The 12,924-nt window shown below is 41.7% G+C and overlaps 1 protein-coding gene and 1 non-coding gene across 4 annotated transcripts in view; one reads left to right on the top strand and one right to left on the bottom strand.

The window, feature by feature from the left end:
• The window catches only part of NRG2 (neuregulin 2), a 214,173-nt gene that overhangs the window by 162,616 nt on the left and 38,633 nt on the right, over nucleotides 1-12,924 (bottom strand). The gene's annotated exons all lie outside the window — the stretch shown is intronic.
• On the top strand, nucleotides 3,440-3,542 carry LOC128569361 (U6 spliceosomal RNA). Its single transcript, XR_008375324.1, has one exon. It is a non-coding gene; the product is annotated as a U6 spliceosomal RNA (small nuclear RNA).

Consider the following 12,924-nt stretch of genomic DNA (forward strand, 5'->3'; position numbering starts at 1 on the left):
TACTCTGCCTGAATGAGAACACACTGGTGCTAATGGTGTGTGCCCTGACCTCTGTCCTCCCAGAGGGAGCCTGGGGAAATACAACATCCATGTGTACCACACACACCCAGAGAAAAGCAGGAAGACACATCAAACTATTACCCAGAGCTCTCCCTGAGTAATAGGATTACGGTTCACTTTTATTCTTTTCTCTATACTCTCATGTGTTTTCCACAATGAATGTGTAATACTCTTAGGTTTTTAATTATAAAAGAACATTTGTTCCTTCTACACTGTATCTGCAGAGCCCCAAGACATGAGCTATAAACACCCACAGATTTAGTTAAGGGGGTAATCTGGGACAACAGCAGACTCCAGATCTTGGGTCTGGAAGTTCTTAGACAGGAGACCTGGACACACAAAATATTATCATTAACAAGCCTGTTCTCCCTCAGTCACTTGGTCCCTCAGAGGGACCCTTAGTACTGCGAGTCAGACCCAGAGGTTTCTGTGCCCAAACTCTGACATTGAGCAGCTCGCCCCTCCCTCCCTCTAGCTTCTGCTATAGTCTTTCAGCTTTCCTTGCCTAAGAGCCATAGGGAAGCCAAGCTTAGCCCTCTAGCCACCCCAGGAACATAGACATCCTGCTGAACAGTGAGGGGAGTGAAGGGCAGTAGTCAGCAAGCCAGGGAGCCCCTGAACCAAGCCAGTTGTTAAGGAGGCGTGAGAACCCATCATCTGGAAACACTGAAGGCGGGCAGGCAGGCGGAATGATTCTGGGTGAAGGAACATTGTAAATGTTGTCACCCAAAATAGAGCTGAGTTGAACTTGGCTCCCAGGCATTGCAAGCCTCCTTCCTGCTCCCTCTGAGCCTTCAGAGATGCTCCCCAGGTGCCACACCTCCTCCTGCTGTGCCCAGTGTGGACTTTGTCTGCACTGCTACTCTGGAAGCTGGAGGTAGTGAGTAGAGGAGCAGCTCTGACATGGTGCACCAGGAGTCAGCCCTGGGCACAGGCTTAGTTCCTCCTGGCCCATCAGCCATACAAATTATATAAGCCAGACACCAGGGAGCTCAAGGAGGTCAAAGGCAGATTCTACCAAGATAATGAACATGGACCTGCTTATCTGTCACCTCCACCCTCTGCCCTCAGGGCCCCTGTCACCTCCATCCCCCCAGCCCTATTCATCTTTCTATGTTCCACCAGTTACTCATCAGAAACCTCACCATCATCCTTAAAAAATCATTCTCTCTTACCCCACATGTAATTACTTGCCTAAGTGTACTGACTCTTCCTTCAATCTCTCTCTCCAATCCGTTTCCTTCTGTTTTACTTCAGGCCTGTACCACCTTACCCCTTGATTCCTATAGGAACTTCCTAACTGCCTCCCTTTCAGTCCTTTCTAAACCATCTCCACCAACATCCTTTGTGATCACTTCGATCCCCCCTTCAGAAACTTTTTGGTGGCTCCTCACCACTTACAGAATGACATCCAAACTTCCACATAAGACAAGGTCCTTCCAATCTCTCCGCAACCTACTTTGGCAATCTTGCCTGCTGCCTTTTCTCCACCCTAACACCCCATGTTCTTGCTACATCAGACCTCTCAGAGTTACCTGAATTTTCCAGACCCAGTTTAGATGAGACCTTTGCCATGAAGCCTGCTGCTGCAGGCTCCCTCTGGTCTCTCATCAGCATCCATATCATTTATTTAGCACTTGGGTCATCTAGTCAGACAGAGCTTGCTTTCCTTTGTGTTATCACAACTAGCCTAAAAAAGTCTGAAAAAAGAAATTATGTTTGACTCATGTTTGATTCTAGTATCTACCACTGTGCCCTATACTTCATAGTATTTAATGCACAGGCACAGTTTAAAATGAGACCATTAGTTCTTTTCACACATGAGTATCTTATTACTCCAGCCAAATTATAAGCAATTGGAAAACACAGGCCACATCTTAAATTTCTTTTTATCTGTCTAAACATATAGCATAGTGGCTGATATGCCTCAGTAAGCAATCGATAAATGTATTATCAATTATAAAGGCAGATATTCATTCATTCTACAAATATTTCTGGAGCACCTGCTATTTGTCAGGCACTATTCTAAATACTAGAAATGTGGCAGAGGGAAAAGAAAAATCTTTGCCCTCTATAAGTCTATAATTCTAGTGGAAAGAAACAGACCTTGAGATAGGATGGCCTGAGAAATCCTCATTGAGAAGGTAGCATATGAAGAGGCAAAGGACATAAGAAAATGAGCCACGGGCTTGGCGCCTGTGGCTCAAGCAGCTAAGGGCGCCAGCCACATACACCTGAGCTGGAGGGTTTAAATCCAGCCTGGGCCCACCAAATAACAATGACAGCTGCAACCAAAAAATAGCCAGGCATTGTGGCGGGTGCCTGTAGTCCCAGCTACTTGGGAGGTGGAGGCAGGAGAATCACTTGAGCCCAGGAGTCGGAGGTTGCTGTGAGCTGTGATGCCACAGCACTCTACCCAGGGTGACAGCTTGAGGCTCTGTCTCAAAAAAGAAAAAAGAAAATGGGCCACGCATACTTCTAGGTGAGGCATACTCCAAGTAGAGTGAAAGACAAATATAAAAACCTGGAGACAGGAACATGTTTGGCAGGTTCAGAAAAATAACAAGAGTTAAGTGGGGTTCAATGGAAAAAACAAAGGGAGAAGGTAAGAGCCAGGGTCAGAGAGGTAACAGAGCAGAACACACAAGTAAGTCTTTAGTCAGCTAACTGAGTGAGAAAGAAAGCCATCGAAGGCCTGCATGAATCACATTAGGTGGTTTATTTTTTATTGTTTGGCTAATCTGGCTGTTGTGTGCACAGCAGACTGAAGAGGGGCAAGGGTTGAAGCAGAGAGATGAATTAGAAGACTATTAAAACAACTAGGCAAGAGAAATAATGGTGACTTGGACCAAGTGGATAATTGGGGAGGCAATGAAAAATAGTTGGATTCTGGATGCATTTTCAAGGTAAAACAAACCAGGATAAAAGGATCAGATATGGAGAGGGGTTTTGCCATTGTTATTTTTTGAATTAGGGAAGATTATAAGAGACTGCCTATAGAGGCAATTTTGTCCATCAACTGACAAACTCCCCTTCCTGGCCACAGTAATTGGCACCATGAGGTGCTAAATGTGCCTCTTTATAGATAGACCACTGATCAGAAAACCCATGCTCAAGACAAACTGCTACTTTATTGATGGGAGTCTAAACCACAGAAATGCAAATAAACCAAGATGTAATTATAGAAAGGATAGAAAGAGAAACAGAGTGTGGTAGTCAGTATAACAGCCCTCCCCCAAAGATGTCCACATCCTACTCCCCATAACTTGTATTTTACCTTACATGGCAAAAAGGACTTTGCAGGTGTGATTAAATTAAGGCTATTGGTTATCTGGGCTGTCCCACTATAATCACAGGGGTCCTTAAAAGGAGGCAGGGTGCTCACTTAGGCAGCACATAATGGAATTGGAATGATACAGAGAAGATTAGCATGGCCCCTGCACATGGATGACACGCAAATTCACGAAGCGTTCCATATTTTAAAAAAAAAAGGAGTGGGCAGCACCTGTGGCTCAAGGAGTAGGGTGCCGGTCCCATATGCAGGAGGTGGTGGGTTCAAATCTAGCCCCAGCCAAAAAAAAAAAGAAGGAGGCAAGAAGGTCAAAGAAAGAGTTTGGAAGGTACTACACTGCTTGTTTTGAAGATAGAAGATGGAATGAAGGAATGCTCCTAGCCTCTGAAAGCTGGAAAAGACAAGGAAATGAATTTTCTTCCTAGAGCCTCCAGAGGAACACAGTCCTGCTGATTCCTTGACTTTACACCACTAAGAGTGATTCTGGATTTCAGACCTTGAGAATTATAGGATAGTAAATTTGTATTTTTTTCAAACAACAAATATATAATCCATGTGGTAATATTTTTAGCACCGTGGCTGAAAAGGGGTGCATGTCAGTTATTGTGAAAAATTCCTTGGATGCCATTTGTAATCTTTCTCCTATTCAAAAAATGGCAGACCAGTTGTTCAAGTCAAAAATCTTGGAGCCATCCTGGACTCTACCTACCTCTCTTCTTTCACTCTACATCCAATCCCTTTACAAATCCTGTATGTTCTATCTCTAAATTACACCCAGAATCCAACTACTTCTTATTGCCTCTCCAATACCTAGTTGTTTTAATAGCCTTCAAATAAACTAGGTAATTTCCTAGTTATGAAAATTATACTATGGTTATGTAACATGTTAATATTAAGGAAAGTTGAATGAGGGACACATGGGAGCCTTCTGTATTATTTGTGCAAGTTTTCTTTGAGCACCAATAGGAAACTAGAGATATAAGAAAACATTTTGGGAAGAGCTACTGCTTTTGCGTAAAGGCCTGACCAAGGAGTAATGTCTCTGATCAAGGTAAGTCTCTAGCGGCTGGGTACAGTGGCTCATACCTGTAATCTTAGTATTCTGAGAGGCCCAGGTGGGAGGATTACATGCACTTGTCTCTACCATAATAGAAAAATTAGCCAAGTGTTGTGGAAGGCACCTGTAGTCCCAGTTACTTGGGAGGCTGAGGCAAGAGGATCACTTGAGCTCAGGAGTTTGAGGTTACTGTGAGCTAGGCTGACACCAGGACATTCTAGAGTGAGCAATAGAGTGAGAATCTAGCCTGGAGCAGTAGAGTGAGAATTTGCCTCAAAAAAAAATTTTTTTTAAAGATCATGTCTCTATCTCTACCAATGCAATATTCTACAATTAATAAGTGTGAAAGGTATTCAGGCAATACAACACCAACTGATACTGAAATTAGTGGCCAAAAGTGCTAAGCGAAAAAGGATTTGCACAGTCTCAAAGTATGTCCTCTGAGATATTTTTTAATTATAAAGGAAAAGATAGTAACTTTATACTGGAGAAACTCATCAGACACAACCTAACCCCATGACTAATGTTATCATCACCAATAAAATGTCCCAAGAAAGGTGTACAACATCATTTCCTTGGTAAGCTCATCAAAAAGGTATAACCTCTCTTCAATAATGAGGAAAATATCAGACAAACCCTAACTGGGGTATAGTACATTCTTCAAAATAACTGATCGACATTCTTTAAAAGTGTCAAGATCATAGAGGACAAGGAAAGACTGAAAAACTTACAAATCAGAGGAGACAAAGGGGAATAATGACTAAATGCAACGTGGGATTTTAGGTAGGCTCATGGAACAGAAAAGAACATGGGTGGAAAGCCAATGAAATTCATATAAGTCTTACAGCTTAGTTAGTAGTATTGAACCAACATTAATTTCTAGTTTTGATAATTGTACTATGGTTTTATAAAATGTTAATATTAGGGAAATTGGGTGAGGGTTATACATGAATTTACAACTTTTCTGTGAGTCTAAAGTTAGTTCAAAACAAAAAGTTAAAAAAGAAAGAGTATGTGGCCAGGTGCAATGGCTCACACCTATAATCCTAGCACTCTGGGAGGCCAAGGTGGGTGGATTGTTTGAGTTCAGGAGTTCGAGACCAGCCTGAGTGAGAGTGAGACCCCCATCTCCACTAAAAACAGAAAAACTAGCCAAGCATTGTGGCAGGTGACTATAGGATTGCTCAAGCCCAAGAGTTTGAGGTTGCTGTGAACCATTATACCACAGCACTCTACCCAGGGTGACAAAGTGAGAGTATGTCTCAAAAAAAAAAAAGATTATGCTTCTAGATCTACCATTGATTAAACATCACCCTGAAACTTCATACCTTTCCCTCAAGTTTTACCTGTAAAACAGAATGAACTTGATTGACATTCTCTCAGGATATATAGAATTGGATGGATCTTCCTCGTAAAAAATGTCTACACGACGAATTAGGTCTTGAGTTGCCTGTGGCCAAAAGTGAGGATTCGAAAGGGAAGGCCTAAGGCCTTAAGTAACTTTCTCCTCACATTTAAGAACCCCTCCCAGAAACATCAAAGTTCTGATAATAGGCCTGAATCTGCCATTAATGACACCAATTAGTTCACCAGAGACTTCAATTCCACTGGCCAGAGAAAGGTGGTCAGGGACTAGAAGCTGGTGCTCCCCACACACTATCACCCAGCAGCATAGTAGGGCCCACACTGATCTTCCTTACCCACTGAGAGCATAGGCTGGTTGCACTCAGAGCTATGCTTCTATTTGAGTGTCTACCTCCACAGGAAGCAGGGAGAGAGAAAGCTTTTGGTCTTAAAACCCGCATCACTGGGCAGAGCCTGTGGCTCAGTGGGTAGGGCGCCAGCCCCATATACCGAGGGTGGTGGGTTCTGACCTAGCCCCAGCCAAACTGCAACAAAAAAATAGCCTGGCGTTGTGGCGGGCGCCTGTAGTCCCAGCTACTTGGGAGGCTGAGGCAAGAAAATCGCCTAAGCCCAAGAGCTGGAGGTTGCTGTGAGCTGTGATGCCACAGCACTCTACTGAGGGTGATAAAGTGAAACTCTGTCTCTACAAAAAACAAAAACAAACAAACAAAAAAACCCTGCATTACTACCTGCCTCTATGTATCTTCCAGTCCTCACAGTGACTCCATCCTTGGACAGACAGCCATGGCAAGAGTGCTCCTGGTCACTAAGTTCTCTCCAGGGCCATCAAAGTCATGTCTGCGATTGCATAGAGCCAACATCTCACATGCCACATGCCTATTCTGTTGCCCAGCTTACTCCCAGCTCCTCAGGCATCTTAGGCTCATGCACAGGCCCTGTCAAGATCAAAATTACACTTTCAACATGGTTCTTTTACCAAGAGTGCTTAGGCTAGCTACATCAAGGAGCTTGGGGAGATGTATGGGACAGAGTAAAGTGCTAGGAGGGAACAGAAAGAGAGGTACTGGCACTAGCAGTAACTCTAGCCAAATCCACCTCAGATGTGACCCTCTAAGCTTTCCACAAAGGCCACTGGGTTCCTATTCTAGAAAACTAGACACCAAAAATGTCTGGGTCAAAGGCTTTGAAAATCAGTGGTCTTTTCAGAACTACAGTTAGAAAAGGGCCATTAGTGTGCATTGCTCACTCCTGGGGCAGGCCAAATAGAAAGGATTATCTCATTACATGACCTACCAAGCCCCTTCAGTCTTGAGTCTTACTTCTACCAATAACACTAAAATGTGCCATCTGTCACTCATTCTGGTCACTATAATGTTGTGACCAGATGTATCATAAAAGCAGAGCACCACTGTGCTTTGTAGGGCTCTTGTATAGCATTATAAACAAAATGAAGATTGTTCCACTTCAGTAGAAGTCTGGGCTATTACAGATTTTAAGTATAGATTTTCCCCACATGGCTCTCTTATACACTGCTGATGTGAAATAGTGCAACCATTCCAGAGGGCAACATGATAACATGTATCAAAAGCCTTAAAAACGTTCCTATCCTTTGTGTCAGAAATTCCACTGCTAGAAATTATCCTAAGGAAATTAGAAGGGTGTACAAAATTAATATACAAAGTTGTCATCCTAGTATTATCTTTAGTACTAAGAAAATGCTAATTTACTATAATGGTCCACAACTGAAAGTTGATTGAATAAATATAGGACATTCATAAGATGGTCTAATAAGTATCCACTAAAAACCACATTTTCCAAGAATGATTTATCATGTGTTAAGAAATGATCTTGATTTGGTGGGGATCAGGTGGCCAAGAGGAGAGACACACAAATAAAAGATATTGGAAGAAAATACACCTTAATGGTGGTTATGTCTAGATTGAGATGCTGACAGATCCCTTAAATTCTTCTTCTTTATACTTTCCTGCAGCTTCTAAATTTTATCCAACAAACATATGTTACTTTTCTAATAAGGAAAATCCATAGTCCCCATTATAGACAGTCTCATTAATCTGCTCTAGGATCTTCAGTGAGTCAACAGTGAAACCAAAAATAAAGACCATGGTTCTCAAAGCTCAAAAGTGGGAAACTTGTAGCCTCAAGGCTACATGTAGCCTTCCAGGTCCGTAAGTGTGGCCTTTTGACTGAATTTCACAGAACAAATCCTTTAACTTTTATGAATACATTTTTACCTTCTAAATTTTTATTTTATTTTTTAAGTGAACATATTTAAAATACCAAAGAATAAGTTTCAACAAACTAATACTCCCAGATTTACTGGCACAATTAGAACATTAGAAAGCATAAGGGCTAAACTGACAGCTGCTACATGCATGATTTAGTTCTAATTTCCTCCTCCTGACTGGTGCCACTACTCCAGAAGGCTGGTTGGTGAGAGTTTAGGAGGGTCGAGTACACAGCTTTTGACAATGGAGCACTGTGTTCTTGTTTAAAGTGGAATTTGTAAATAGTTGCACAGCTTAACAGTATTATAAACTTCTGTCTGTTTAACAGCCCATCATGTCAAAAGAGACCAAGAGAATGCTGAAGGAAGAAAAAAGGATATTTTAATGAGGATTGGGAATTGTAATATTATCTTGTTTCTACTAAAGATAAGATGATTTGCTTACTATGTGATACTGCAATATCATCAGTATAGAAATTTATTTTCATCAGCATTATAACGCTCATAAGGACTACAAATATTTTAAATTAGAGGGAGAGGTACAAAATGTCATATTGCAGAAATGAAATGATAAAAACCAAAAACAAAAGACAATTCTTTCAAGCAGCAATAAGACCTGGAAATAATGCCACTGAAGCAACTTATAAAGTAGCTTATATACTGGGGTGGGGTTGGGGTGGGGGGCGAGAGGAACCCATACTGTGATGTAGAAATTGTGAAAGAACGCATTTTCAAAGTTGTAGGATGTTTAGACTCTGATCATGTTTCAAAGTTATTCAAAGTATAAACAACTGCCACTTTCAAGGAAAACCATAACTGATCAGCAGCATGCATTAACCTTCAATTTAACAGAATAACTCCATAAAATACTTTAAAAGGAAAATATATATTATTCGATTGCTTTGGATGAATCAAGTAATACGACTGACCTGGCTCAGTTTTTATATTTCGTTCAGGTCATAACAGAAGATTTTCTTTGTCATGAAGAATTACTTTGGGCACTCTTATGAACAGGACATGGGCGAAAGATATCTTCAACAACTTCCAAGATAAATGTCATGAAGTTGGAGTGAATTTGGTAAATTTAGTGAATTTATGTACAGATGATGCACCTTCCATGACAGGAAAACATGAAGGGTTTACTGCACAGATTTTAAAAAGTACTAACAGATCCAGATGCTCTCATTTTTTTCATTGATTTTTCATTAGAAAATCTCTGTGCTAAAGCCACTATTTTATGTGACACTTTGCAACAAGCTATAAGAATCATTAACTATATTTGTGCATATGCAAAATGGCATCTTCAGTTTCATAACATGCTAAAGCTGAACGACGAGGTATTCAGTGTGGGATTTGCTGTATCTTTCTAAATTGCACTGGCAGGTGTTAGCCAAAATTTTGTGTCTGCAAGAACAGGTAACTAAATTTCATAAAGAACAGAATCAGCAATGTGACTTACTGAAAGAAGGTTTCAATAGGAATGAAGAATTTCTATGTGATATGTCAAATCAAAACAACTTGGGCCAGCACAGTAGCTCACGTCTGTAATCCTAACACTCAGGAAGGTGAGGCCGGAGGATCACTTAAGCTCATGAGATTGAGACCAGCCTATGCAAGAGTAAGACCCTGTCTTTACTAAAAATAGAAAAATCAGTCAGGCACTGTGGCAAGCATCTGTAGTCCCAGCTCCTTGGAAAGCCAAGGCAGGAGGATTACTTGAGCCCAGGAGTTTGAAGTTGCTGTGAACTAGGCTGATGCCACAGCACTCTGGGCATGGGGCAACAAAGACTCTATCTCAAAAAAAAAAAAAGACTTGAATATGTTTTAGCAAGGTAAAACTAAGTCTATACATACATGATATGTGGAAAAAATTAAAGGATTTCAGAAAAAGCTATCTTTTTTTCAAAACATTTTTTCAAAAGGAAATTTTGTGTGAACATTTTCCCCAATTAGCAAAGGTCACTGATGCACAGGATGATACATGGGAATCTCTTGAAGAACACACAACTTTTACAGACCTATTAATTGGAGAATACAATGAAAGGTTCACTGACCTTGAGAGTCATGATAACACTCAAATTAGCATTTCAGCATCACCTAGCTGATGTCACCAAGGCACCTAAAGAACTACAGATGAAATTGAGTGAGCTCTCAGTAGATGACATTTTAACGTTATTGTTGGGTGCTAAGAAAGATCCAAATGAAATATGGAAAAATGTAGTAGAATACCCATTCCTTCAGCAACATGCCCGAAAAATGCCTCCTTACTTTTCAACCACTTATTACAGTGAATCTACATTTTCCTATCTAACCCAAATCAAGATGCCCTGAAGATCACAAATGGGGCAGTGCCTGTGGCTCAGTGAGTAGGGCACGGGCCCCATATAGTGAGGGTGGCAGGTTACTCAGGAGGCTGAGGCAAAAGAACCGCCTAAGCCCAAGAGCTAGAGGTTGCTGTGAGCTGTAACACTACATCACTCTACAGAGGGCAAGAAAGTAAAACTCTGTCTCAAAAAAAAAAAAAAATAGATCACAAATGACTGATACCCTTCTAGAGGATCAATTAAAACTTTGGACCTCTGGGGTGGTGCCTGTGGCTCAAAGGGGTAGGGCAAAAGCCCCATATGCCAGAGGTGACGGGTTCAAACCCAGCCCTGGCCAAAAACCACAGAAAAAAAAAAACAAAAAACTGTGGACCTCCATGCTGCAACCATTCAAATGTTTTCCAACAAAAAGCAAACACAACGAAGTCAATGGAACATTACTTAACTTTAAAATCAAGTACACAGTAGTTTTTACAAAATAATGTACATTGTTAAGTATACCTAATTGAAGTTTCTTGAATGTGGCCTTATTTGATAATAGCTAAATTAATGTGGCCTTCCAACATAAAAATATTCCTACCTCTGGCCTAGCTCATCTCACAAGCTGCCTCCATGAGCACAGTGATAGCTTTAGGACAGAGGTTCCTAACTGGGGCGATTTTGCCCCCCAGGGATTGTTGGCGTGGTTAGAGACATTTTTGATTGCAGTAACGGATGGAAGAGTATGCTACTGGCATCTAGTGGAGAGGCCAGGGATGCTACTAAACGTCCAGCAATGCCCAGGATGGTACCCCACAACAAAGAATTATTTGGCTCAAAACGCTAAGGTGCCACTGTTGAGAAACCCTGCTTTAGGAGAAGGGGACCATGGACTCTTTTTTTTTTTTTTTTTTTTTTTTTTGGTAGAGACAGAGTTTCACTTTATTGCCCTCGGTAGAGTGCCGTGGCGTCATACAGCTCACAGCAACCTCCAACTCCTGGGCTTCTGTGATTCTCCTGCCTCAGCCTCCCGAGTAGCGGGACTTCAGGCGCCCGCCACAACGCCCGGCTAGGGACCATGGACTCTTAAAAAGCTCAGGTGGCATCAAAGGTACATCAGGAACTCCCAACCTGCTTCACTTCCTATGTGAGCTGTAGTGCCTTCTGTTTCAAACAGGATCTGTCTGATGTGGCAGTTAACAGGCCCCAGGGTGTGGAGCACCGAGGACTTTATTACTTATATTAAGCAACCTTCTGCTTCCAACTGGAGAAAAATAAATTGCTCATTTCACTCCAGAACCATAACAGACACAAACAGAACACAGCTTAGGATCAAGAGCTCAAACAGGGAATTTCAGCCAAGTGTCGGGGTTGGGGGGTGGGCTGACAGGGAGACACCAGCTGTTCTGAGGAGCAGGCGGCCTGTTTGCATTCCCTTCCTCTGCATCTTTACTTCCTGCCCTTCAACAGTCTTAGGTGACCATGTTAGATATTGTTTCCAAGTATCTTTAAGGTAGGAGAAAAGGGAAGAGCCTCACCTGAACCCTGAGAAATATTTTTTCCTCTCAGATTCTCCCTCCATCACAAGGGCCACCTGCTTGAACTTATCCAGGGTTTTCAAGGGTGAGCTACAGGTGATGCCAGCATTTCCTTTTTCCTGTGACCTTAGGCCCTACTTAGCATCTCATGGTACTCAAGTACTGGAAAGAACCTTCAACCCCCTTCCCTTTACAGATCAGGAAACCAAGTTCCAGAGAAGCTAAGAATGAGGCCCAAATCACATAGTTATATCAGGGTCAATACCTCAACTCAGATCTTCCATTCTCTCTATAACTTTAACAGTATTGTCTGGTGCTTTGAGACCTATAGCCACCAATCCTGTGTAGGAAGCTATCACTCTCTAGTGGCATTTCACATAAGAACATATGTGGGGGGAGCCACACAGGAATGTGTTCACATGGGCAGCTTGACATCCATATGTCCCGTCTGGCTGTAGCCACTGAGGACAAGCTCAGTTATGTAGGAGACGCACAGGGAAATCAGAGCTCTGTCCCACAATAGGTGTAAAGCTGTAGTGTTGCTACTAGCACATCCTTCAAGTAGCCTAGTAAAGCTTATTTCAGCCAAACAAAAGGGCTCTGGTCCTATTGGAGTTGTTGCTTTTACTAGATATCTGACTACTTATTGCATTTATTTAACAAACATTTATTGAGCATCTACTGTGTTCCAGAAACTGAGCTGGGCAAAGGCTATTTGGGTCTGATCTAATTTATCTAAGGCCCAGTCCTGTTATAAACTCTCTTCTTGGATTGCTTAGAGATCCCTTATTCCTTACCACTCTAACTTTCCCTACAGTAAGCTCATCTGAGCTTGCTTAAGAGATTCTAACTTTGCCTGGTTTCTTGTACCCTCAATGAATCCCCAGCAATAAAAAAAAAGAGAGAGATTATAATTTTGTCTTGTGACCAAAAAAGCAAAACTAAAACCAAATGAAATATATATACACTGCAATATATCCCAGAAGGGTCAGGATTGAATGCCCACTTAAAACCTAGAGGGAAAGAGAGTGGCCTATTTATCCCAACAGTGGAGGGAAAATAAC

This window comes from Nycticebus coucang, chromosome 17 (assembly GCF_027406575.1).
Source record: "Nycticebus coucang isolate mNycCou1 chromosome 17, mNycCou1.pri, whole genome shotgun sequence".
Lineage (NCBI taxonomy): Eukaryota > Metazoa > Chordata > Mammalia > Primates > Lorisidae > Nycticebus > Nycticebus coucang.